A 26,319-nucleotide genomic window follows, 5' to 3' on the forward strand; every position below is an offset into this window, starting at 1 on the left:
CTACGGGTACTCCGGTTTCCCCCCACAGTCCAAAGACATGCAGCTAGGCTAATTGGAGACTCTAAAATTGCTCATAGGTATGAGTGTGTGACTGAATGGTGTGTGAGCCCTGCGATAGATTGGCGGCCTGTCCAGGGTGTATTCCTGCCTCTTGCCCAATGCACGCTGGGAAAGGCTCCAACAACCCCCGCGACCCAGCCCAGGATAAGCGGGTATAGCTAATGGATGGATGGATGGATGGACTTTCATCTACCAGGGTAGCAGTTACAAATATTTCATCGCTTATTTCATATAACAGCTGAATATTTATGCAACACGTGAATGCAAGTTTCGTTTTATGTTACTAGTTTGAGTAGTAATTCTTGAATCAATGCACATCATTGTTCTGTATGAAAAAGGTGGATAAGCTCCCCCAGACATGCACGTGTAAAGTGCTTTTAGATACTCTAGATGAATACTAGATGAAAGGAACAACAGTGTCAACAAGTCAATGTCATCGTTGCTTTATTCGACAGGCATGTTTTTTCAAGGAGACTCACAGACAAAGGGGCGGAGTGAAGTGACTCTTGCCACTCTAAGAACCCACAGTCAGGTCTAAATGTACTTCTTCAACACAGTGTTCTACTTCAGTGTCCAAATGCCCTAGATCTGTCCAAGTACCTCCTTAATATTCTCTCACAATGAACATGGTAGAACCAGACACCTTGAACACTGAGTGCCACTGCATAAATAACTGAAGAAACATTTTGTCCAACACACAGAACTAGTGCATTTAATTGTGAGATGTACATCAAAACAAATCTGATTCTTGACTTGCTATTGAATAACCAAGTCATGTGGTGGCATTCATTTTCTTAATTTTACCTAAGGCATTCTCTCCAAAGCATTGCCCCTTCTCTGGATGTGGAGAAAACAATATGATTTTTTCTTTTCACACAAAAGTATAGACCTGCAAGAAATTGATTTTATTTCTGGAACCCATGAGCACTGCAATATTACAATAACCTGTACAGTTAGTAATTGCATTGCCCATTTTTACTTGGATCTTGTTGCAGAACGCGGCGGATTGGTAAGGGTGGAGTTTTTCAAAGCCAAAACATATTGACTGGCTAAGTCATTCACCTGATCTGAATCTAACCTGAATCTGAACAAGCGTGTCATAATGCTGAAGAAAAAACATAAGGCAAGTGGCCCCCAAAGCAAGCAGGAGCTGAAGATGACTGCAGTACAGATCTGGCAGAGCATCACCTGAGAAGATACTCAACACATGGTGATGTCTATGGGTCACAGACTTCAAGAAGTCATTGCATGCAAAGGATATATGACAAAGTATATCCTTTGGGGCTAGGTATAAAAGTGCTGTAATTTCTGTGCTGAACATATATGTCAACAAACTGACAAACTAAAGTAAACAATAATAAGCAAGGCTCTTAATATAACTCAAACAGTATAAGTGATGGCCCCAGTGCCATGTACGTTTCTCAAGAAAAAGCTACATATTGTGCTTGGTGCTCAGTAGGTAATGGGCCATGAATGCTAATGGTGACAAGTGCTGATAGATGAGCAGAGCAAGACCGCGAGCCGTTTCTCAGCGCTGTGTGTGGAGGATCCGGCCGAGAGGACAGACGGGTCCTCTGGCTATTTCCCTTCTGCCAGCTCCCTGCCAGTCCGGGAAGCTGTGCGGCCTCAGAGACGCATATTTCAAATATTTTTTCCTAAGAGGAGACAGAGCGAATGGCAGCATAGTCACACCAGGCATTATGTATTGCAAAGTGCTGGTGGCATGCATGGTCTATGGGAAGTTTAACGGAGTGTGAGGTGTTCCTTTACAGAGGTGACGGAAAACACATTTGCGCCAAAAAACACTAGGATGAGAACGCTGAAGTCCCCCAATACTTTTTGTGGCTAACAGCAATTTAAAATAGTGACATGGCTTTAAAAAAAAAATTATTTTACGTTTTTCATGTTAATTTACCCAGGCAGGTCAACTAACAACTCAATTCTCCCTTGATTTGACAAGCATTGACAAGAACCAATGTGAGTAGAGAATTCAAGGGATAATGAAACCAATCAGATGTAGGAGGTCACTAGGAAAGCCAGATATTGTGGGAATTTGACATTGATAATAATACTGGTACTCTTTTGAAACATACCATGTGGTCTATCATGGCCATAGAAAAATAGACTCTTGGTTTAAGATCTCATCCAGTGGAAGGCACCTTCAGTGCCTCTATTACCGCACTGGAGCACTGCATTTCTATTTTGGACCAGAGAGAAGAGTGTTCTCTCTGCTAATGGCCCACACCTGAAAGCTCTCAGGCATTGCTTCAGCAGTTCGGCATGAGAAGGTTTCAGGGTTGAATGGCCGTTTTTTATTTTCTGCAACATACATGCCTGTGAAAAGTTGTGGAAATGTTGGTAGTACAGGAGTCATACACTACACAGTCCCTAGTGCATGCAGTAGTGTAGGAGCAACAGTATAGATCCAAAATTTAATTGTCAATCAAAAGGCAATCAAAACAAAGGGTCATTGCAATAAGAAATACTGTCATGCATAAACACCATACTGAAGAGAACCAACACGCATCCAAACATGGCCAATGTCCAATGATCTTTATGGTACATGTTTAAAACCACATCTGTGCTGCATTTCACTTACTCCATACACATGTTGCCGGGTTCGTTATGCGCCCAGTGTTGTGTAGGGCCTTTCATTGAAGGCACCACCTGGCTAATTTTGTACTTGGTTGCTGGGCAACACGGGTGGCTCAAACAGCCCTCAGGCTGAGGTCCATCAGGTTTTCCTCTTCATTTCCAATTTCCCCGCTTTTGCCGGGTGTCACTAAAATACCTGTTCCAGGGGTTTAAGTGGTAATGTGCTGTCCACAATGTTTTCAGTGCATTGCAACAAGATGTGGTCTTGTTCATTAAAATTTACTTTCTGCATAAGAGGCACATAGTATTGTTGCATTATTGATTGGTTGCAGTGTTCTCAATTAGTCCGTTTTTGTGGACACAACTGGACAAAAATGTCTAAAGGTGGCTCACTGTAAATATGTACATTGTACGTGTAAGAATAACACACACTGCAAGTTGTAAAGCACACAACGGTTAAAAAAGAAATGGTAAGGGTATGAGGGCATGAAGCAAATAGAGTTTGAATTTTCTCCCTGAAGAACAAAGGCAATATATAATAAACATAACAGGACACTTGCCAAAAAAACACATTATTTATGTAATTATTAAATGACATTTTAATTGTGTGGAAGTGGCCATATCACACCTTCTTTTAGATTTTTCAAATAGCAGAGTGAATTTTGATGGACCTAGATTCCATTAAAAAAAAATATGATATATTTCTTTAAGTGTGGTATCTGTTCAGTATATTGAACCTGCTTATTTAAAGTAGTTTTTTTTTCCAGATGTAAAAATGCATTGAAAAACTGAATTACTCCAAACAACTTCAGCAACTGCACCCTCTCCATTGTGTATATACAGCTCTCTCACTTTCTCTGTTAGAAGATAAGTCATGTTAATTCCCAGTGTCTGTGCCTCAGCCCTGGCTGAATGATGTTATCAGGATATCCATGTCTCCCTGTTCCCAGGGTGACCTCCTCTCTGATTGTCTGCTAAGGTTGAAAATATTGTTTATCTGACTGGCTCGGGTTCCGCCCCGATGATGACAATATACAGCAAAGTTTTAGTTGTGGTAAGGATCTTATACTCTATACTCTAAAACAGATTAAAGTCAAAGTAGCCTGAAGCAAAAAGACCCAGTCCAAAGAAGCACAGCCCAGAACACGAGCCAGAATACGTGCACTTGCCACCAACACAGAAATTTCTCCAGCCCGGAGCCATCATCTGCTTGTGTTAATAAAAGGTCTCCTGACAAGATCTGATTGTAGTGATTGTGTTTCTTTCAGCAGGAGCCTCGGAAACCACCTTTAAAAAAGGGGCTAATAGGAGAAAGTGGACCGTATAGCGGTGGGCTAAAGGTCATTGCAATTACTTTAAGTGGCGGACGTTTCTAGAAGGTTTCAGACGTTAAAGCAGAAAAAGTGTTTTTTCCGATTCAAAAGAAGTGAAAAGAAGCAGTGGCTGGACATCGCATCTTCAGGAGGAGGATAGCGAATGCTTGACTGCGCTCTCCTGCAACCTGACAGTGGAGGTTGCAGCAATAAGATGAAACGTACACACACCTGGGATCTGAAATGTATTTGAATACGTATTTGGAAAATCCAGGTAGAATTTTAAGGAGGTATTTGAAAATACAAGTGCTTGATTTCTGGAAAAAGCATTTTAGACGCATCAAATACAAAGCATTTGGCCAGTGCATTTGGTAATGCTTCAAATGCATCAAAATACCTTTTTTAAAATCAATTATTTCAAACACGCTGCCACTTTTAACTCCAGCTGCGGCTTCAGCTCGAGTACCTGATGATCTTTTCACTACTGGAAATGATTTGATGCACAAAAATGCCCGTATGCTATTAAATGGCTCACAGGAATAAACCATGCAAATGATGGCTCTTAAGAAAAACTCATTTATTCACTCGATGGCCCGCTGTGTCCCTACGCCCTATCTATCCAATCCACTGGGTTTCATGTTCCATATTAATTAGCGCTATCATGGTATCATTCTTAAATGAATAAGCCCCGTACGATAGAAAATGCAGTTCTGGGTCAGTGTTTAACTTATAAGCCTTTATCGCTGGTCTCAGCACCCTAACAAATATCTTAATATAACCCTTAAATTAGTCTCATTTAAGAAAAATAAGAAAGAAGAATGCGTGAAATGCATTGTATATACACCTGCCAAAATATTGACACCCTGGATAAAGATGGAAGAAAAAAGTAAAACAGGCTGTAGGAAATAAACAACAATAAGCAGCCTCAATTCACAAGGCTAAGACTATTGAGCCATTTGTTTAATGAGACAGGGGAATCTTTCAGGATCCTTCAATCTGCGCTTGTGTCCTCTTCAGTTCAATTCACTCATTTCCGATCAGGTTCAAGTCAGGAGACATAATTTCGACAGAATTATGGCCCATTGTCGTGTTTTAGCACTTACAGTAATACTGTTTGCACTGCCACTTGGGGTTACAGTGCCACGGTTTTGATACACTGGGGTTGATGCGCAATTAGCCGGAGAACAAACCCAACACTTTAAACCAATTACATACTGTACGCTTATGTTCTGACTTGCTGGCCAATAGCATTCCATTCCTGTAGTGCTGGTTGCAATCGACTTCTTGGAACAAGAGCGCTGATTAGACTCTCCCCTTTGATGAGCACATTGTATTTTTTCCAAACAAAAAAGCAAAGGGAGAGACTCCAAGTACAAACTGAAGGTTTGTAGTGAAAGACTCACCTCATGGCGCTAGCTGGCTTATTCCTGAAATATATTTCGTTTTGTATTCTTAAACATTGGGAGCAAATGCTTTCAAAGTCACTCGTTATCTTTTTACATTAACTTTTACATTCCCGAAGCCTTAGTCATTATAGTCTTCACAGGGGACCTGTCACTGACTAGAATTTCAAAGTTGGATAAATGAATAAATCACAAACTACGGTTTGTCACGAACCGTAAAAGCTGACATGTTCTTGCTATGACAGATAAGGTGCGGTTGACCTGTAAGACTCATTCTACTTCACGCATGTTGTTCGTTTATTGTACTATATTGTATTGCATTGTATTGTATTTTTATCTCACCTGAATAACTGAAGGATAAAAAACAGCAGCCTGACAGATACTCTGTCATGGTATGAATTATAGCATCATAGGGGCCACATGAAATCTAATCAAATTGCAGTTTTAACTATGTCTCTCAACCTATGTGCTTTACTTTTTCAATGAGCATGAGTCACAAGCCAAAGGCATTATCACTTCCAAAGTACTCACAAAGCCAGCAGTACCAAGGGACTACCCACCATGATAATGAAGCCTGACATGCAAAGTATTTTCAAATTATTAATAGTCCCTGAAAATGAATTGATGAAAATACATTGCTGAGAAAATAAGGATGAGAAAACAACTTGAGTCTGACATTACTTGTGAGCAGAAAGCGAGTTGAATAATTAATCTTGTGTAATGCAAAGTGTATTTTAACCAGCAAGCGCAAGAGCACAAGTAGGGTGCTTGTCAATACAACGTTTTGTATACTTCAAAGACTCCCTCCCGTTAAAAACATCATTTTCAGAATTTCAGTTTTGCTGTACCAAAAGCAAAACTGTGCCCATGGTAGTACATAGTCAAAATGTTTACTGCTTTATATTTATTTGAGTCCACCTTTTTCCATCCCAATCTGAAGTCCAATCATATTCGTGCGCCCATCATATATACACAAATGCAACATAGTCAATTAAGGCGAGCCCAGACAAGAATGTTTGTCCTTCACAGAGAGTTCTCCCAGAATGAAAAGTTGCAGTTCTGTTCACTTTGCAGTCCACCAGCTGAGCTGCAGTTCAATTTCGATTGGGCAACTGTACTCTGTGCACCTGGCACAAAGTACAGTTGCCCAATCAACCAGAGAATTCTCTTTAGCATGAGAACACCCTGCCAACAGAAATGATGCATGTGATATTAGATGATTCATAAGCATATTTGGTTTAGAAAAGTTACCAGTAAACCATCTGATAAATGCTTAATTTATACACGGTTCTTACAGGTACTGCAGAGGGAAAGGGAAAAAGGAAAGTGACATAATGTAAATGAAAATATGGGCCACTGTAAATTAGTTTTTTTTTAAAAAGGACATCTGCTTCACCACCATTATAGCACGAAGGCCTAGCACATGGTAATCATGAAAGACAGTCATCATTACATAGCCATTTTCTTTTACGTGTTCAGTAAAAGAGGGTAACCACTTGAGAGAGATCAAACACGACCATCCAAAGTACCTCCATTACTCTGTTCTTGTGTTATCACCATTGCCTTATGTGCACTTAGAAATACCCTTCATCTCCTTTCACCCTTTACCCAGCTAATGCACCACAGCAATACTACAGTATGTCTTTCGCACCGAGTGGTCAGTAACATGAAAGTAGTATGAATAGTAGATTGTAACAAAACATTTCATTACTGTCTTTATCATTATCAAAAAATATTTTGACACGGTTAAAGGTCATGCTCATTTCTGGAATTCCCCATCCACCCCCCACCCCACCCCCACCCCCCCCTCCACCACTCTCAGGATTAATATGTTTACAAAGACAGTAATAAATAGGCTGACAAAACCAGGACTGCCAATATGTGTGGTGCTTAGCATGAAATGCTATGCATCTCTTCTCCAAAAAATTGGGCTCATAAATTAGGCTGCAATCATTTATGAGGACAAAATCTTCTGGACATTTTGACATCCTGCATTATGCTCTCTGCACACCCTGTCAATCTAAACTGATCGGCCAGAACCAGAGCCCAAACAGGAAGTGAAGTGGCCTGAGGATCGCTGCACTGTAAATGGAGAGAAACAATGCAACCTTTACTTCATTGTCCTCCATTTTAATATTACAATGTCCTTTCTGTAGTGCAAAAATTGTATTCATACTGCCGTTCATAACAATTTGTTTTAATGGATGACTTTTGTAATGAAATTTCCTAGTAACTATAGTCGTTAGTAATTGTAATCAATCACGTTTAACATTAATAACTCATCTGAAAAGGACAATGACAGCAGTCTGAATGTAATCTGGAGTGACCGTGACAAATGAGCCATTGGAGTAAAAGCATTAATCAAGAGCAGATTCAGAATACTTTTAAGTGGTTTCCTAGTCCATGCGTTGCCTCAGCGAATCACATTTATTGCACTGTCCAGTTCATGTGATTGTAGCACAACATTGCATGGCCTACTGGGACAAACGTTTGGCTTACACTGCAACTAAACTCACAGCAAGGTTATCGTTGTAAAGCCCTGCACTTATTTTCACAGCTGCAAAAAAATCACAACAGTTAATGTACCGTGTTCTATGAATTTTATAAAAACATTTTACGGTAGATATTTCTTTATTTCTTTGGAACCCAAGAGTACAGAAACCACATGCAGGGTTTTATTTCAGTGAAATATTTGCTACAAGGGACATTAGTCAGGAATAAAATTTAAAAAAACCTGCACCCTCTCCACACCACACTTTCATACTGTGAAATTTCTTATGGTTGGTCCATATAAAAAATGTTATATCATCAAACTGAAACAGTGACCTGTTCATGAATGGGTCTGTTGTCACCATTCTGGGTAGTGAATGGGCATGATGAAGAAGCATTAAAGAGAAATTGCACTCATTGCAACATTGTTTCAGCATGTCTCCACCTTCCACACAATTTTTAAAAATACCCCCTGGGTGGGTTGAGTAGGTGTGTCCATCTCATTTGAATAAAGTATTCTCTGTGCAAATGAATTTGTACAGCGTAGCTGCGCTTGGCTCATGAAACTCAGATCAAACTGCCAAACTAGGCATTGCAGATCAAATATGAATCAATATTCAGGAATTACATGGCCTACTTCTCACTTTTCAGAAACATGTTTTAGTGGACTGTTAAGGTGGAATATGAGAAAGTTTATGAACTGGCCACCGTGTTCCTCCGGTTTTAAAACGTTGGACTGAAACCAATCTAGCCAATCAGGTGCCGGCAGTGTTCCGTAGTGTAAAAAAGTAAATGGACAAATGTGTGGGCTGCAACAATTTTCCATCTGGATATCTGGATTGAAATTTATATGATGTAGTAGAGCCTCCAAAGAGGTACTCTGACATCACAATCGGGGCGGGGCTAGAGTGGAAAGCAGAAAGCATTTTTCTAAAGTTAGAGGGCAGCACCGAGACATTTTCTACCAGGAATAAGTGAATAAGCACCCAACAGCTATCCGTCTCCTTTCCAATAATTATCAGACAAACACTTTATTTAGCTTTAAGGGGAAACTAGGACATAAAAATAGACAAAGCGAGCTATCTTCCCACCGAAGGGGAGAAGCGTAAGCCTAAGGAGTTTTAATATCGACAGAAACATGCCGTGGCTATCCTCTAGTACAGTATCGCTATCCAGTGAATGCTCCCTATTCCTGTTAACACTGAATGCGCTGTGTCAACAATTTAGCAAAAGCACAAAAAGAAAAATAAAATAAGCTATCCACGAAATACCATGAAATTAAAAATAAATCCTGATCACTAACTAGTATAAGAAATTTAGGATCTTCTTATACCAGCATTTAAATCTGTAGCTATCTGTAGCACTTTGTATTAATACACTTAAAATGAATACATTCTCTGTTCCACATTTAAAAAAACAAACATTTACTTTTCTGCTTTCAAGGCATAGGAACTGCAAACCAAACCAAAAACCAAAAGAACAGCTCCATCAGGTCTGCAGGAACCCATGCCCCTACGCTGGTGCTTCACCCCAGCATGTTCTCCTTGTCAGTTTCGATTAAGTTGTTGTGGAAACAAGAACAATTACACCTGAGCAGGTTGATTTCATGCTTGGCTAAACTCCACAATTGAAATTTATGCCATCTGTCAAGCATTGATTTTTTTTTTTTTTTTTGTTTTGTTGTTGCATTTATTAATGCCATGACAGTTTCCTATAATGCATAATGGTCTTCTAATGCAAAAAACTAAACACATAAACCCACAACACACGCTGACAGTATATGATCTCTTATCGACACAACAGACAGCATTGTGTTGCACACTGAGAAATAATTCAGAAATTACAGTTTTTATAAAAGGTCTTACGGGTGTGAAAATAATGTTTTATATTCATGTTGTTTCTGATGCAGTAGTTCATAGGTTTTTTGAAAATATGTAAAAGACATATTGCATCTATGGTATTTAGTTAGTATTTAGTAATAGTAATGACTGTAATGATATTGTAAGGTCTTTCTCTTTATTTATTACACCTTTAAATGGGTATGCTCATGAATGCTAGTTCAAAACAGAACAAATTAAAAAATGTGTGAATACCTCAAAGATGATGATGTTTTTCTAAAGGGAGATTTCATATCAAGTCGAAACTTGATTGAAACCACAAGCTTCAAGTCTTCACAGATGTAATTTTTATTCAATTGATAAAAGACAGGGAAGTCACCACCTTAACACAATATGGGCATATCAGTCTAACACCTTCATTTCTCAGACTGTTTCAGAGACATTGAGAGTTTCTCATGGCTGCATCAGTTCCCACACAACATGACGTCAGTGAAAAAATTACGTTGTTGATGTACAGTCAGTCTGGTGCTGAATACCTGCCATATGGTTATCATATTGTAATGTATAACATGTCATATTTGTGTACAAATACATTTCAAAAGAAACTGGCCAAATGCCAATTGTTGAATTTTTTATTCAGTGACAAGCCAAAGTTCAATCTTTTGCACTTTGAATGTTATTATCTGACTTTCAAAGTGCAAATGGGCCACTTTGCATTTACATCTATTTCTTTATCAGATGCTGTTATCGAGAGCAATTTAAAACATAGTGCATGCAATTAGGTTATACAAACACTGGAATGGATAAAAGAATGGACAAAAAACAATCATTGTAAAAACATTATGTCAATGCAATGTTATTGCTATGCATAACTGCCATACTGAAGGGGAAATATTAATACAATTCCACATATAATAGCAGAGAGCACTTGCAGAGATGAGGTGACCAAAGACCTGAGAATTTTAGTGCTGGAAGAGGTTTGATGGAGCTCTGATGGTAGAGGCAGCAATAGGGCTTGCAGTTAATGTTTTTAACAGTGCCATATCTATGCAATGTTACAAAACGTTTCTGCCCCAAGTTATTCATCCTATTATGCATAAAGTGCCCTTACACTTACAAGTGTTTGATTGTAATACCTTGCGAGAAGTCATACAGCTTCTCAAGAGATATAGACAATCTTGCAGTGTTGATGGTGCATCTGGAAAAAAAATGAATGAACACATACTTAGCGCCTTCATTGAAAAATGCCTTAAGTTTATTATTTCTGCTTGGTAAATGGTAAATGGTAAATGGACTGCATTTATATAGTGCTTTTATCCAAAGCGCTTTACAATTGATGCCTTTCATTCGCCAGAGCAGTTAAGGATTAGGTGTCTTGCTCAAGGACACTTCAACATGCCCAGGGCGGGGTTTGAACCGGCAACTCTCCAACTGCCAGACAATCGGTCTTACCTCCTGAGCTATGTCGCCCCGATGTTAATGTAACTTGTTGCATTTTCACCGACTCTCAGATTGTAAACTGTTCCTGTCTTTATTTTTCATATATACAACAACAATAGAGCTCCACCGGCACATAAGGCCGTAAACATATCCTGTGTAGGCACGCAAATGTGATCTCATGCGTAGTTGCATTCTAAAATGCGTCACCCGAAATTCTTAATGCAACGCAAGCACGAGCTGCAATGTCAAGCGTTGCAGTGAGGGGCTATGGCAGGCAACAACAGGAGGGCGCCGTCTTCACTGAATTGTGCTTCATTCCACTCAGTGTTTTCACAACTGTCCTTGATCGCCCCCTTGAGGACTGGGGGTTTATTACCTCCACAGGGACATAAGAATGCACGCTGATTATGCTGCTTATGTTGGGCGTTTGCAGTTCGTCGACCAGGCATTCACATGCGTTCGCGTACGTGCATAGGATATGTTTCTGGCCTTACATCACGTTCACCGTCACGGTCATTCTACCTTCTCCACAGCGCATGTTTCGAGCTCATCCAAGTTCAACGTTGTGAAAAGGGAGCATTGGGGAAGTCTCTGAACACTGCTCTGTGATCTGACTTTATTGATTGATTATGCATAAGTTCAGCCTCATTCAAAGCTTTTTCACTTCTGGTATTAGTCTATCAATTAGAGCAGGATACAGGGTTCAAAATAACCTTTTTGGCTTACCTGCCAAAGTGGCAGACGGATGAAAATGTTTACCTGCCGACAGACATATTTTTTATTGGCCAAAATGGATTTTTTAAATGTAACTCCACTGCTGTGTTGCACGAAATTAACCTAAAACTTCCATTAGCAGCGTTTATTTGCTTTCAGTGTTAAAAAAGACTAAAAACAAAATGCACCATCAATTATTGGAGATTCACATTTTCATATGCAGTGTAAATTTTATATTCCATTGTAAATTAATTTAATAGGCTATTTACTGATGTGACTGAATAGCCTGCATCAGGAAAGAATCACCACCAAATGTATAACATTATTTTAACGCGCTACTGTGTGAGTGGACGCATGCGTTCGCCGTCAGAAATCGAAGCTCACCGATTTTCCAGCTTGGACGCATCCATTGGACACAATGCAGTGCTGTGGAGCACCTTTCATTGATTACAAATACTGAATTCCCTGGCTAATGGCAACGGTCAACACAACGCTGATTTAACGCAATGCTCAAAGGATTCAGTGGAGCGGGGGTAAGGGTCACAAAGTTAATTATGCATATATAATACTGCATTTGTGCATTACTTATGGGATATGGTGTATGTTTTCGCCGATGCAATAAGTGTCACAAACTACATTAATTTGTGGTCAATTATAGCTAAGTAATGCCTTTATAGTATACACAACAAATTATAGGCTGAATAATAAGGAAAGGCACTAGCAAACATCCACATAAAGACCATGAGGGTGCCCTGAAATGGGGGGCTACGTATAAAAAATACTGTAATTTCTTTCTGAAACCAAAGTGTACAAAAATACCCTTAAATAAAAGCTGAGAATGTGCACTTAACCACGTTTGAATTGTTTGATTACAAATCTAAAATTATGGAGTACAGAGCCAATTAAAAATGTCTTTGTGCCAACCATTATGGAGCCCAGCTGTGTATGTAAATGCGATGGTTTTCATAGGAAAAATAAGGACAATGCGTTTCTTCAAAGAAAAGAAGGCATGTCATATTATCGATTCAAGCCATGCGGACAAGCAGCAGTGTCCAACTGATTAAGCACAATAAATTGTCTTTATTCATAGGTCGATTCACAATACAATTTCAAAGTAAATTTTCCACATGGCTGTTCACTAAAATAAAAAAATATATATACTTGAAATTGTATTTGTGAATACAAAAGATCCAATTTGATCATTAATTATTTCTTGTCCTTTCTCTTTCTTCCATAGCCTTCAACTGGAATAGGGGTCAGAGCCAAGTTCTGGAATAAAATGCAAATGCGCTGAATATGGTAAATTTGTCCACTCCTTTATACATTACAATGAGGAAACTAAAAGTATATAAACAGAATTTTTAAAGCGTACAATCTTACTTATGGTATCAAATACAATCCTGTCCTGGACTGGCACATTAATGTAAGCAGCTAAAATATGAGGTACGCCATTGTTTTACAATGTACCTGCAGAGGCATACTTTCATAACGTAAGCAACTTTACTCCTGCAGGTTACAAAAAATGCATTTGAAACCTACTTATGGTGTCATTTGCTGGTATATTTCTTTTCAAGTATTTGGTAATAAATCATCAGCGATTGTTGCAACCTTAGAAGAGATTTCAGAAAAATTAAAAGTGATAATATAAATGGAAATCTAGCAAGCGGAAGACAGCAGTCAGAGTACAGTAATGAAGATACAGTTCATGTACTAAACCTACTCTTAACCTACATGAAAAAACATCTGGTGAAACTGACAGAATTATGGAAAGCAATTGGTGCGTTTAATTGCTTTTAAAATGTTAATTGAATTTTAATGGATGACATCATTCTGCTCAGCAAAGCAAAACAATTTAACTGAAACATAACTGTCCTCATGCAACACATTTCAATTTTCCAGATAACCTGAAAGAACCTTTGATTTTTTCCAAGTAAGTACATCATATTTTATTCCACCATTTACAAAAGCATTAATCTTTTGCTTAGTATACGAAATTTGATCATTTTATTACAAGTGGAAGTTTTAATAGACTGTTATGAATATTTAAGAATGATTAAACATCTGAAATCTTAAAGAATCAGTTAGGAACATGTCATACATTATAAGCCTTTTGTCACAGCAGCTTAGTTATTAGCTGATCAGCGTAAGTGTACATGTTCTCCCATATTGAAACAATGGCCATTGGATAAAGAACATTTTTCAAAAGTTTATTTTGTAAGTTTGTAAAATTTTTATTTTTATTTTTTTTGATTGCAAACAGAGCCAAAAAAAAAAACGGATTGAAACTTAACGGCTGGTAAAAAAAAAAATAAAAAAAAAAGGAAATGTAAATACAATGCTGCAATGTTGTCATTGCCCTTACACAACCTTACTGCAATGCTGTAAATAGCTGCAATGATGTTTTGAGCAAGCTGGAGTGCCAGTCTTCTCATCACAGAAAATCAGCTCCTCTGTTAAGTGCCTGCAGCCGGTCTGTGGCAGCTGCACACGAGAAGCACTCCGTTGATGCAATGGCTGGGCAGCTCAGCAGGGGGAAAAGAAGCTGCAACTGACAGCGCGTGCTTCGGAGCGGCTACCAAAATAACAAACCATAAAATTTACCCAGAAATGTGGATTCGTTTAGGAAGAATAGACAGCAACGGTTTGTATAGATTCTCTAGCAAAAAAAATACATGGCAGCTGAATTGGCTCCCCAAACATTTCAAAGCAAAGCGAGATATCCCTCACAGGATGTAATTCATTTGTACTCCATTTGTGGAGATCAAAATTTAATTATGTCTCACAAATGACGGAGGTTTTTGGTTGTAGGTAAAAGTTTCCTTTCAATTAACTGAAGTGAGCCTTACTTGGAAGGAACAGCTTCATCCTTCAGGAGAGCATACAAAGGATTCACTTGATAATGCCACACTACTTAAGCCCATATAATATAGATATGTGCAATATACTGGCTGGACAAGTGAAGTAGGCTGCTGTCAGTGATTAATTGTTTGTCTACATGCAGATGAAAAAGCATGTTAAAATTGATTCAAGCTTGATCGGAAACTGACGATAGATAAGAAGCATGGCCCTGCCCTTTGATGATAATTTATGCATCTAAATGTACATATAAATATCCATCCATCCATTATCTAATCCTCTTATTCTTGCTCAGGGTTGCTGGGGGAAGGGGGGAGGGGGGATGTGGGTTGGAGCCTATCCCAGCATGCATTGAGCGAGAGAGGCCGGAGCACACCCTGGACAAGTTGCCAATCCATCACAGTAGACACTCGCACACACTATTCACTCACACACTCCTACCTATGAGCAATTTCATCGATCCATCCATCAGCTATACCTGCTTATTTCTAGTAAGGGTCTCAGGGGTTGCTGGAGCCTATCCCATCATGCATTAGGTGAGAGGCCGGAACACACCGTTCACAGGCTGCCAGTCCATCACAGTAGACACACGCACACACTATTCACTCACACGCTCATACCTATGAGCAATTTAGACTCCCCAATTAACCTAACCCGCATGTGTTTGCACTGCGGAAGGAAACCAGAGTAGCTGCAAGAATCGTGTACATGGGCAGAACACGCAAACTCCACACAGGAAGGCCCCAGCTGGGATTCGTGCACCGGACCTTCTTGCTGTGAGCCATATTTACATTAACATTATCACCTAAACAGGGCCCACAATGTACTATCTGCAAATGCTAGAAATTATGCTAAAAACACTGGCTAAGGATGTCAGGCAAAGTACCTAAGCAAAACATTTTTTCAGAATTCAAGCCAGACACAACCATGTCAGAAAAATATGTCCATCTTATGGTCAATAGCCCTTCATAGGATGCAGTATCTCTCCAGTTTATGGCATTCATGAAGAGAATTCACTTACAGTACACGCTTTCTATGAATAATTGAACTTCCTATTAATAGTGCCCCCTCCAGTAAATAAGCATAAGAGTCTCAGCATCTTGGAGGTTTTACACAGTCAGATAGGGGAGGAGAGAAGTACAATATACTTGATTCATTAAAAGATTTGCACTTGAACAGCTGTACACCACCATGGAACATGGCCAAGAGTCCTTAGGTCCTGATACAAGAGACACAGCCCCAACCCGACCGGCCTCCCAGCTGCATGCCACACACTGATAAGAGTCCAGACCGGAAAACGCTACGATTTCAAAGACATTTATAAGTAAACATAATGCCGACTTCACATTAACAAATGGAGTGTTTTCCATGACATGGCTGTTGAAAATCAGGAGACAGAAGTGATAAAAATCAGGAAAAAAAAATATTCTGCAGTCAGCCGGTTGTTCCAACATCGGCAAGCTGTGGTGATTGAGCCAACGAAACTTGATTCCTGTTTTGTTTTGTTTCGATCACAAGGAAACCATAAGCCAGGAAAGTTAACATTCCTGGTTAGCTAACACGTCGTACTTCTTTTCAAATTCTGCGGCACACGTATTAAGGAGAAGGGGTGACGATATACGCAACGACTGGGCAGCAGTGATTAGTGAGGAGAGGGGCCTGGGGGTGGAACAGGATCCTGATGGCGTGGGTAAGTGAGCTGTCACTGTTAAACTACTCTTTCGTCCATTTCCTCTCTCGAAAAAGCCAATTACGAGGCGTTCCGCCCCACCATGCTCACAGTCCGTCTGAAACTGCCGTTGAAAAGCAGTTAAGGCGTCTTGTTTCCCTCCTTCGTCATTTCAGAACTGCCCTTATGTGATGGATGGGGAAGTTTGGGAGTCCACCACCCCATGTGCATTTGCGTTAGCATGAATTACCATATCAGTCAGTGGCATGCTGTGTCTTGCTGCTGACATATGTCTCACTGCTTGATATTGGTGGTCCTCTATAGGTCTGACTTTTTGATGGTTATCAGCTTGAAAGCAGACGAAGCAATTTCTGGCATTATTAAAACTGATATTACGAATACATTTATATGGCATCAACAGTCAGGAAATAGCAATAATATATAATCAAAAATCGTATTCTGATTGCTCTCAAATTTAAAAAAATTTTAAAAAGTCACAAGAAATGAGCCAATCTAAGTAATGCAAATTTATTCTATTTCATTTGAATTTTTTGAAGGTCAATTAAGAAGTAAGATTATAGCTTGGAGAGAAGAGGCAGATATTTCTTGACTGAAAATATATGGTATATTATTTTCATCTCATTTTACCTTCTGAGAGTTATTATCTCAATGCTTTCGGCCAGCTCTGACTTGGCTAGAAACTTAGGAAGCAGATAACCTTGAATAAACAGAGAGCCCTTCCTCAACATGGAGATTCTGCACATTTGAATTATTGCTGGAAGACAATACAAAGAATTGTGATGGATTATGAAACATGGAGCACTATGGAGCATTTTCCTTCTTCCAAACCTCGCTAAAATCTTGAACATATTATCATTCATATTGTATTTATGCAAAATTTTCACATGTAAATGCTAAAACATAAACCACACAGATTCATGTGTATGATCCCTAATACATCACCTACACTCATCTCACTGGTACATATTTACACAGGCACACATCACTGTACATTGTGTTGATATAAACCAATTTGATCTTAAATAGGGAGATTTACAAGGTGCAATCCTACCTACGGAGCTTGCCTTTGATTACATAGAAAAATATGGCTGCTCGGAAAACTCTAAACGGGACTGGGTAAATAGTTTTTTGATGAATAGTCGCCCATATTACAGTGGCAAAGATAAAAGCCATGCGGTCCACAGCTTTTGCAACACTGGGAATTGAGTCACTGCTGATCGAAGTTGTATTGGTTTGGCCTGAAGGGAAAATTGTAGAGCACCGTTCTGCAGTAACGACGCTGGGTTTTAAAGTTTGCTTGTACTACATGTCTCCCTTCCACCCCTTTGTGGCAGACGTACCAAAATTAATTAAATAAATCAAGCAAGGTGCAATTTTCAGGAACATGACAGGATGACAATTACATTTCAATGCAAGTAATAAAAAATAGATCAAATCAGCGAAATCTCTCAATCAATTTTTTAATTATGGAAAAGCTCTTCACAATGGGGCCACAGATTGCTTTTCACAGCACAATACCGGGAGTGATTACAAGAAATTAAACGGAGTTACAATTAGATTTTTGGCATAAGACATATGGCCAATAGTGCAGGTATAATCAAAAACAGCATTAAATTATAAAAATGCTTTTCATGATATTAATATCATATTCCACATTGGCGAATATTCACGCTTGGCTTATATCATTCTTTTAAAATGACCTACTTTACAAAACGTCCTTTTCTGTCAAAACACCAACATTAGGTTTCATATTTGCTTAGCAACTTTATTGTTATGTTCACCTTCCCCTAAATTTTGAGGTCCTCTGAGGAGAAATTATAATGATAAAGCTCTCACAGGCAAAAACAGACTGCATACAAAGTAAATATGCACACACTCAAGTTCACACTCATGTGTGTGTTTGGCCAATACACAGAAGGCTGCTGATGTCTAAGTAAAACCTCATACACTCATCCCGACCATATGATGGGAGGAGACCAGGAAGACAGTAACGAGTGAGAATATAAACCCGACAATGGCTTCTATACAGACCCACCGATAAATATGACTGATTTACAGAGAAGACATGCAATAGTACTGTAGCTTCACTTCATTTTGTGGCAGTGAGCTGTCAAACGCCAACGACAAGCGACTTCATATAAGGCCCGACAAGTACTTTAGCATAAATCAAGTGAAAGCTCTGCTGTGTCGCTCACCGACCGGAAGCCCCTAATCAAGTGCAGGCATTGTGATGAGAGTCAAGGTGGGAGTTTTTTGGCAGTTTTAACAGCTGAGGAAATTAACATCCACTCATTGCCAGACGTGAGTACATGTGAGCACTGACATGTGGATAGACCTTTTTTTTCCCCCAAAGTAATTTTCTTCAAGTGGAAGCACGGCACAGAAGCGTTTGCAGGAAATATCAGAAAAGGCATACAGGTGGCAGAGCTTGTAAAAGGCAATATATCATATAGATATAAACACACAGTGAATTTAAATGAAATGCATGGAAATGAATTATGTATTTAGATACCCCAGAATCATTTATCTTACAGCACAGGCTCGTATGCTATGAGCATGATAGATGGTCGAGCAGGGTACCAACTCACTATAGTCTTTCTAATACAATACATACCGCTACTCCATTCTCTGACAGTCAACCCACTGTGAACATGAACTATGGTTCCATAAAGCACGATCCTTTGCTCTTTAACATACCTTTGCTTTTTAAATCCCAGCAAGTAATATTGTTACACTTGGGCCACTGACCCTGCAATAAATATGCTGAGATGCTAAGTAACTACAGAATTGTGTTGGTTTCCCCGTGCGGCCCGTGTGGTAAATAAAATAAGGTAGCACTGCGCTGTGCATGTAGTGATGCAGTGAACTGGGACTTCATTTGGTATGGAGGAAAGAGTTACTCATCTACCACAGATCTCCTCCTAGCTCGCCTTGCTCTCTAGGAGGTGAGTAAGCATGTTCCGTCATTCAGCCGCGGTAATGAAATATGTACAGTAGCATAACCTAAGAAACATATACAGCACGTTTGATGGGGGTCACACGTCCCTCTGTTATCAGTTTTAGACCAAGGAAAATTGAACACCTGTAGAATATGGATGTGGACAGCTAGGGTGGATTACAATTCCTTTGAAAGACAACTTAATGCAGATACAATATTTATTTTTAATAAAATGAAATAATATGATCACTGAACTGTATGAAGAAAAATATATATACTTTTGTGCTTTAATGTCAGTCACAGTTAAGGACGAATGCAGACTGAATACAGGCCAAAGTATGACAAACTCTAAATAGTCAGTTAACTTCACTTTGCAAACTTACATCTGCAGTACAGTACGTATGTGGACCATTTTTGTGGTTTTGGCTCTGTACTCCAGTACATTAGATTCAACATGGAACAATGAACATGAGGTTAAACTGCAGACGATCAGATTTAATTTGCGGGTATTTACAGCTATATCCAGTGATTATAACCCTTTATGTACTGTGTCCCCCGTTTTCGATAAAAAATACCTACCTCTAAATACAGAAACATCTCAGCCATTGCACTTGGTTGACACCTCTAAGTACTATTTGCAGCTATGGATGAACACATCTGAGCAACAGTGGTCGTGCTAAATTCTCAGTCACAGTTCATACAGGGCAGGTAGTACCAGCATGCATTACACTCTCCTGATATGGACCTTTGAACTTATGCCTCACATATGTCACAGAATGGCACAACTCGTTAACTTTCAGGACTTCTAGTGGACTTCAATTATTGCACTTTGAACGCTTCTGCAGCCTGTAAAGCACGCCAGCTTTCAATATGGGCCTGATTGATGCCAGGTAATGAAATCCTCCCGTTTTGAGTGACAGAGGCAGTGTGGTGCCTACCTTCCTTTCTATCGCATTCAGAATTCCTACCATAAATTTCCCAGTTCAGATGCCTGCTGAGCCCACCGCGGTAAGCCTTGGCACAATGATTGATAACACTGTAAACCACCAAACTGCTACAGAGTCCAGCCCAGTCTGCCTGGCCGTGCGACTGTGAGATCATCTTTTTCGGGGAAAGACAAATATTTTAACGCCGATGTACACGGCACTTCAGTGTTAATGATGGAGCTGGTGCAAGAGAGGGACTGCTGCAGTACATAAGCTTAGAAAGGAAGGCATTTCTCTTGTGAAACAGGAGGGCCAAATGACATTATTTTAAATGTTTACCTCACAGGAATTTTTGAAGCTACGATTTAGCTCTCTCGCTCTGCTTGCCGTAAGGTGCAAGTGCTTTCACGACTGTCTATGAATGGAAGCCAGGACACCATGACAAACTATGCTTGGTTTGGTATGCTGATGAATATTAATCAACTAGCAGAGAGGAAAGAAGGCTTTTTTAAGAGCAGCTGTGCTCTCTTTGGATGCCACTGTCTTAATATTAACGTAATACGTTACAATACAATCATGCACCGCTTTTACATGTAGCACAGTGCATTGACCTACAGCACTTAAAAATCTGATTATTCAATAGTGCTCAGTTCATAAATAAAGACTAGCGCTTCACTCACTGCTTAAACTTATTTTAGCTGGCCTACTATATACAGTATAAGTGCCACTGTAAAGGTGCTTGATTTAAGATAAATGAAGAAAAAAAGATAAAAACAATGAGTTGAATTGAAACATTGGTCACTTGAAGAGGTGAATTTTGCAATGTGTGCAGGAGACAGCCACTAAATCTGCCTTCCTGACTGATTGGGAAGGTCATTTCTCCATTGGGGGATGAGGGCAGAGCACAGCTCGTGCCACGAGGAGTGGCCACAGGGAGCTTGAAGGAATGTGACAGCCAGCTAGCGGGACACTGCCATGGTACCCTTGAACAAGGTACTTAACCTGAATTCCAAGAGTAAATAAATATCCAGCTATATATGTAAGCCAATGTGTATATATGTATAAATGCATGTGTGTATGGATTGTATATAAGCTTCTTTAAATAAGAAATCAGGCAAATCCCTGTAAATATAAAAAGGTAATATTACCGTCTTGCCATATGTGAGAGGTGGGAGAACAGATACAAAATGCACAGCAATTCTGTCTCTGTTCTTATAGAGTAATTATCTTCACATTCTGTAGGGCTGTATAATTGTCTTTCTAGATGATATCACTTCAGAAATGACTTTTTCTCCAGTGCTAATGTGTCTTTGCATTACTCTATTACAGGGGTCATTTTCTGCCATTGGTCACTGATGAATTGATATGGTCCGACTTCAAAACGTATTAATCAACTTGCTATTTCATCCAAGACTTAAAAACGATGCCTGCATTCACTGTATATACTGTCATTTATGTGCACAAGGGGTGGATCAATGTGGTGGAAATATAAAAAATTTTCCTCGTACTTTTCATCGTACATTCAGAAGATTTCAGAATCACAAAGCTCCATTCACGATGGAGTCAGTTTAAGTCATGTGACTTCATGGTGATTTAGCTTCTCTGTGGAGCTTGAGGGTTCTAACATCTCTTCTAATTATGAGGTATGTGGCGTGTCGATGCCCAGATTAGACAAGCACACTTCCCACACTTCGTCATTGCTGTTCTCTCAAATGTCTCACACATCTGCACTGAAAAGTGAACCCAATTTAATAAATTTATAAAAAGAAAGTCCCATCTGGCAGGGGACTAGAGGATGAAAAATACTGTTGACAGCACAGAACAGTTTGGGCCACTTTGTAATTCGTGTTCAGAACATATAGACCTGAGATTCACATGCCGGATTAAGAAAGATCGAGAACACTAACACTAGAAAGGACAACCTGTTTATAACAATCCATATCAGAAGCACAATTAGACCACTGGCATAATCAAAAATCTCAGGTATTCCTGTGTGGAAACATATCTGGTGTAAAGGTCACTTTTTTTAAATGGTTCTTTTGGTCATAAAGTAAAATCAGGATTTTCACCCACATTCTGGGTCAAGAGAGGTGGAGAATATACTCATAAAGGGAAACGTCTTTAACATCTCTGAAATATATTTGTCTTGATCTAGATCCATTCAATCTATTATGGAATTACTGTATTTTCATTTGAAAAGAGCACTTTGTTTGCTTGACAAATTTTGCAGGTCTAAGTTTTCCACAGCTTATAATCACTTATTTATGTCTTAGGAGACTGATTCCCCCTGAGTTACAGAAATAAAATAAAAAATTGATTAAGATGGTTGTTTTAATTTCCTCTTGGCAAACCAAGGCAGAACTTCACTTATAGGGGCTTCCCACCAAAACAAAACTTTGCATAGCCATGCAAAAATAGCACTTGCAATGTACCTTGTATAGCTCTGAGATCAGCCTATAATTGAAACTTCATGACATCTATTCACATCTCTGCATGAGCATAAGAATTCACTTCCTGTGGTGCAATGAATGAATGTCCGCAAATACAGGAAAGACGAGACTGTCCTCGAACTGAGGAGTCAGACTCGCCGCCGCCAAATCCCTTTGCCACAGTTTCATACTCTAAAGCCCAGGACATGAAAGGGAAATTTGATGCTGGTGAAATGGCTGCCAGTTGCAGAAGAGAAAGGAGTTCTAATTAAAGATCGACCCCAAATCAATCTCTGAATATATTTCCCGGCGTCTGAGCCGTGACTTTGGATTTTTTTCCGAGCGTCTCACTATGAGGTAATGGCGGGTTGGCGGCTCGAGGCTCTATCCTGGACTCGACGCGGCGGTAACACAAATGCAAGAGTCTTTGCTAGTTTCAGACAAATGCAGTCGTTGTTTTCCTGTCCAGCTCCTACGTTGTTAAAATAACAAATGCCCGGGTCTTAAAAGGAAGTATGATCATGGTAATTGTTGGTGTATTACCATTTTGATGCAGCTGAAAGCGTTTGCATTATGACCGACCAAAACCTGAAGTTTCATTGCGATTTTAAGGGTGCAGCATTAAGATAGGAATGTGCCTACACAGGCAGATATGCAACGCACACACGTACACCCCCTGGTCTGTTATAACCAGAGGGGGATGCGCATGCATAAAAATATCAAGATCAAAATGAGAAAGATTATTATTGTGTTTATCAAAAATTCACAATTAAAATACAAGGTCATGATAATGTAGGACATAGTATTGATCCAAATTAGACAATTGCAGGCAATGACAAATAAAATTGGCCAATGGCTTTCAGCAATTAAAACCCTACTGACTTCACCTGTTACTCCATAATTGAACAAAATTATTCTAAAGAGAACTACTAAAGTCTAATTAAGAAAAATAAACCTTTTAAATCAGAAAAAACTCATTTGAACTACATTTCACAATTAATCCAGTAATTTTTAATGGACTCGGGCATGAGCAGGTCTTTTTCCTCAGAGTTAAATCTGTCTTTTCAAAGTCTCGCCAAATCCACCATTATATTAGCAATCCACCGAGGGGCAAACACAGGTGCTAGTAAACGGAATGAAAGATGACAATCTGATTGGCTTTTAACGCGTTATGTCCAAGACCCACCAATTAATTAATTTAAGTCCACTATGTCCAGCCCATTTTAAATGTGTGCTTTACTTTTCACTTGAACTATATGCCATGAAGCTAGCAAAAGTGGGTCTGGCCATGCCCTAATTGCACTTGCACATTGCGCTTTGAGCCATGTGCTATGACCTTTAAAATAGAGACCTCAGTCTTTCCTACTTGCATTGTGGTTGACACAGACCAGTGGACATTTCACAGCACTTTCTGAGAGGGCACATTAGTTATTGCTCTACCGTGGCGATTGTGTTCTCTCTATTGTAAATCCAGGCCATCCTTAATGGGCCTTCCACCCATTAAGTTTGATTATCACAGACCAAAAAATACAAGTTAAGAAAGAATTTTGCCATTAGATGTCCGTCTCACGTGCATGACATTAACACCATGAAGGCTTTTAAGTAGAATTTAAAATGATGTTACCACTAAGGCCTGATAGTGGACAAGCATACAAGGCCAGTGCCATTTTTTTTCTCTAGTCACAATATTTGACTTGCAGTTCAATCTCAGACTTGGCTGATGCATAATCAATGGTATTTACAGTGCAAACAGCTACAGGTAGGTGGTCTTTTGATAAGTGCTTGTATAGTTTGGGATGGTCAGTTTGGGATGGGAAATAAAAATGGAATTTCAGGTTGATTTTCCCTTTCAAATAAGTTTTATCAGTGGGACATCTTTATATACATGTATAAGCATTCACCATGGCAAAATAATTTGCAGTTTGGGATGAGGACTTTTCAGGTTTGAGTTCAAGAGCCAAAGAGATTATTTATATCTCCACTCCGCAGCTGATCTTGTGGCCAGAATCTGAGTTTCAACTGGAAATCGTGATGACACTTGGAATAAGGTCAAACATCCAAACTTAGATGCTTAATAGAGAATTTAGGAAAAAAACAGGCAGATGGGACATTATTGTGAATGCAAATAAAAAACAATGTAAAAAATGCAGGCACAGACTGTACTCTAAGTTAAATTGTACCAGCTTTTAATTTCCTTAAAACCTCATTATCCTGTATCCACATGAACTGTTATTTAGGTGCGTTATCTATACTGTGGTGATACTGAGTATGGCCAGTGGGTGACCTACATAATATCCTGCCAGAATTATGATTACTTTTCCATTGTGAGAATAAATGAAGTGAGAAATCTCAGGAGCCAGCTGAACGGAGCAGGAGCATGGCCTAGCCTGCAGCTCCGAGGCGGCGGTGCTTAGCTAGCGGACTGCAGAGCAAGGGAAAGTGGCAGCTCATGCTTCAGAGCACGCTAACGCTAGTCTGCACTCTGTATAATTGATACTGGAAGTCACAGCTACAAGGTGGTCTTGTGAATATGATTGAGAATTTCAAATGTGGAGAAAAGAAAAAAAAAATAAATAAAGAAAAATAAAATAAAAAAGAGGAGTAAAAAGTGTTTAAAATCATTTACTTTCAGGGGACACAATGCTGACAGCCTTCAACCACCAGTTAAATATTGACAGAGATCAATCTGTGTAACACCACTCACATATTCATAGAAAGAAAATGACACACAGGACTGCTTACATACTGCTGCCTTAAATAATAATTTGCTTTTCCTTCAGAAAGAATGTTACTTCTTAACAACAAGTCCATTCACTTTTGGTTAAAATGTATCTAATGAAAATACATTTATGCACATCACAGTGATGTTCAACTGCAATATGCAATATATCCCATGAATACTTAATACAGCATTTAAAATGTCCTGTAATTTCAAAAGGAAAGACAATATGACATGGCTGTTATTGAGGGGAATAATAACAGAACGCAATGTTCTGTTTCAGCAATCTGTAAAATGAACATGTTTTGAACATGTTCTGAATAATCCTGGTTCGGGTTTAACAATGAAATTCAAGCAAGGATGGCGATGATTAATGTTTTTGGTTTCTCTTTGAAATTGTTTCAAAACTAATATTCAGATATTTAGAAAATATTAGAATGGTAATTATAAGGACTGTTGAACATACAATACTGTGGAAAAAAAAAAACTTGTGTTTAATTGTCAGTGAATGTTAAGCACAAATGTTGACTGAATCCAGGCGACTGTGGGAATCTGATGTACTGTATGGCCTCCGCAGCATAAGAGTTATTGCACCTTCTTAAGCCCTGTCCGCCACGGAGAGGCTCTTAACTTCTGGCTCACTGTGTCCTTGACTGCAACGCACATTCGTTATAGCTCTGCAATATTAATTAGTGCTCTCGTTGGAGATTACTTTATCAGACTGCAAATATTAGGATAAGTAACCAGACAGATGCCTGCTTCACACAGTGAAGCACAAAAATCATAGACGGAGATAAGATACTATTGCTTTGGACTGCTTTCAGATTAATTTGATTAAACTGTATTGAAAACTAAAAGAAAAAAAAGTAATAAAATACCAAATACTAAGTATATCTCTGGAAGCTAAT

The 26,319-nt window shown here is 39.1% G+C and overlaps 1 protein-coding gene across 5 annotated transcripts in view; it reads right to left on the reverse strand.

Annotated features, from left to right (window-relative positions):
• Positions 1 to 26,319, reverse strand: part of LOC118221262 (muscarinic acetylcholine receptor M3) — an 81,929-nt gene that overhangs the window by 14,929 nt on the left and 40,681 nt on the right. Inside the window, exon 4 of one of the 5 annotated variants that reach the window (XR_004764077.1) lies at positions 10,651 to 10,897. The exons of the other annotated variants lie outside the window; for them this stretch is intronic. The gene's annotated coding sequence lies outside the window, so the exon portion shown is untranslated. Of the gene's footprint in view, positions 1 to 10,650; positions 10,898 to 26,319 lie in introns of those variants that run through there. 5 annotated transcript variants of the gene reach the window in all.

Source organism: Anguilla anguilla, chromosome 2, assembly GCF_013347855.1.
Source record: "Anguilla anguilla isolate fAngAng1 chromosome 2, fAngAng1.pri, whole genome shotgun sequence".
Classification (NCBI taxonomy): domain Eukaryota; kingdom Metazoa; phylum Chordata; class Actinopteri; order Anguilliformes; family Anguillidae; genus Anguilla; species Anguilla anguilla.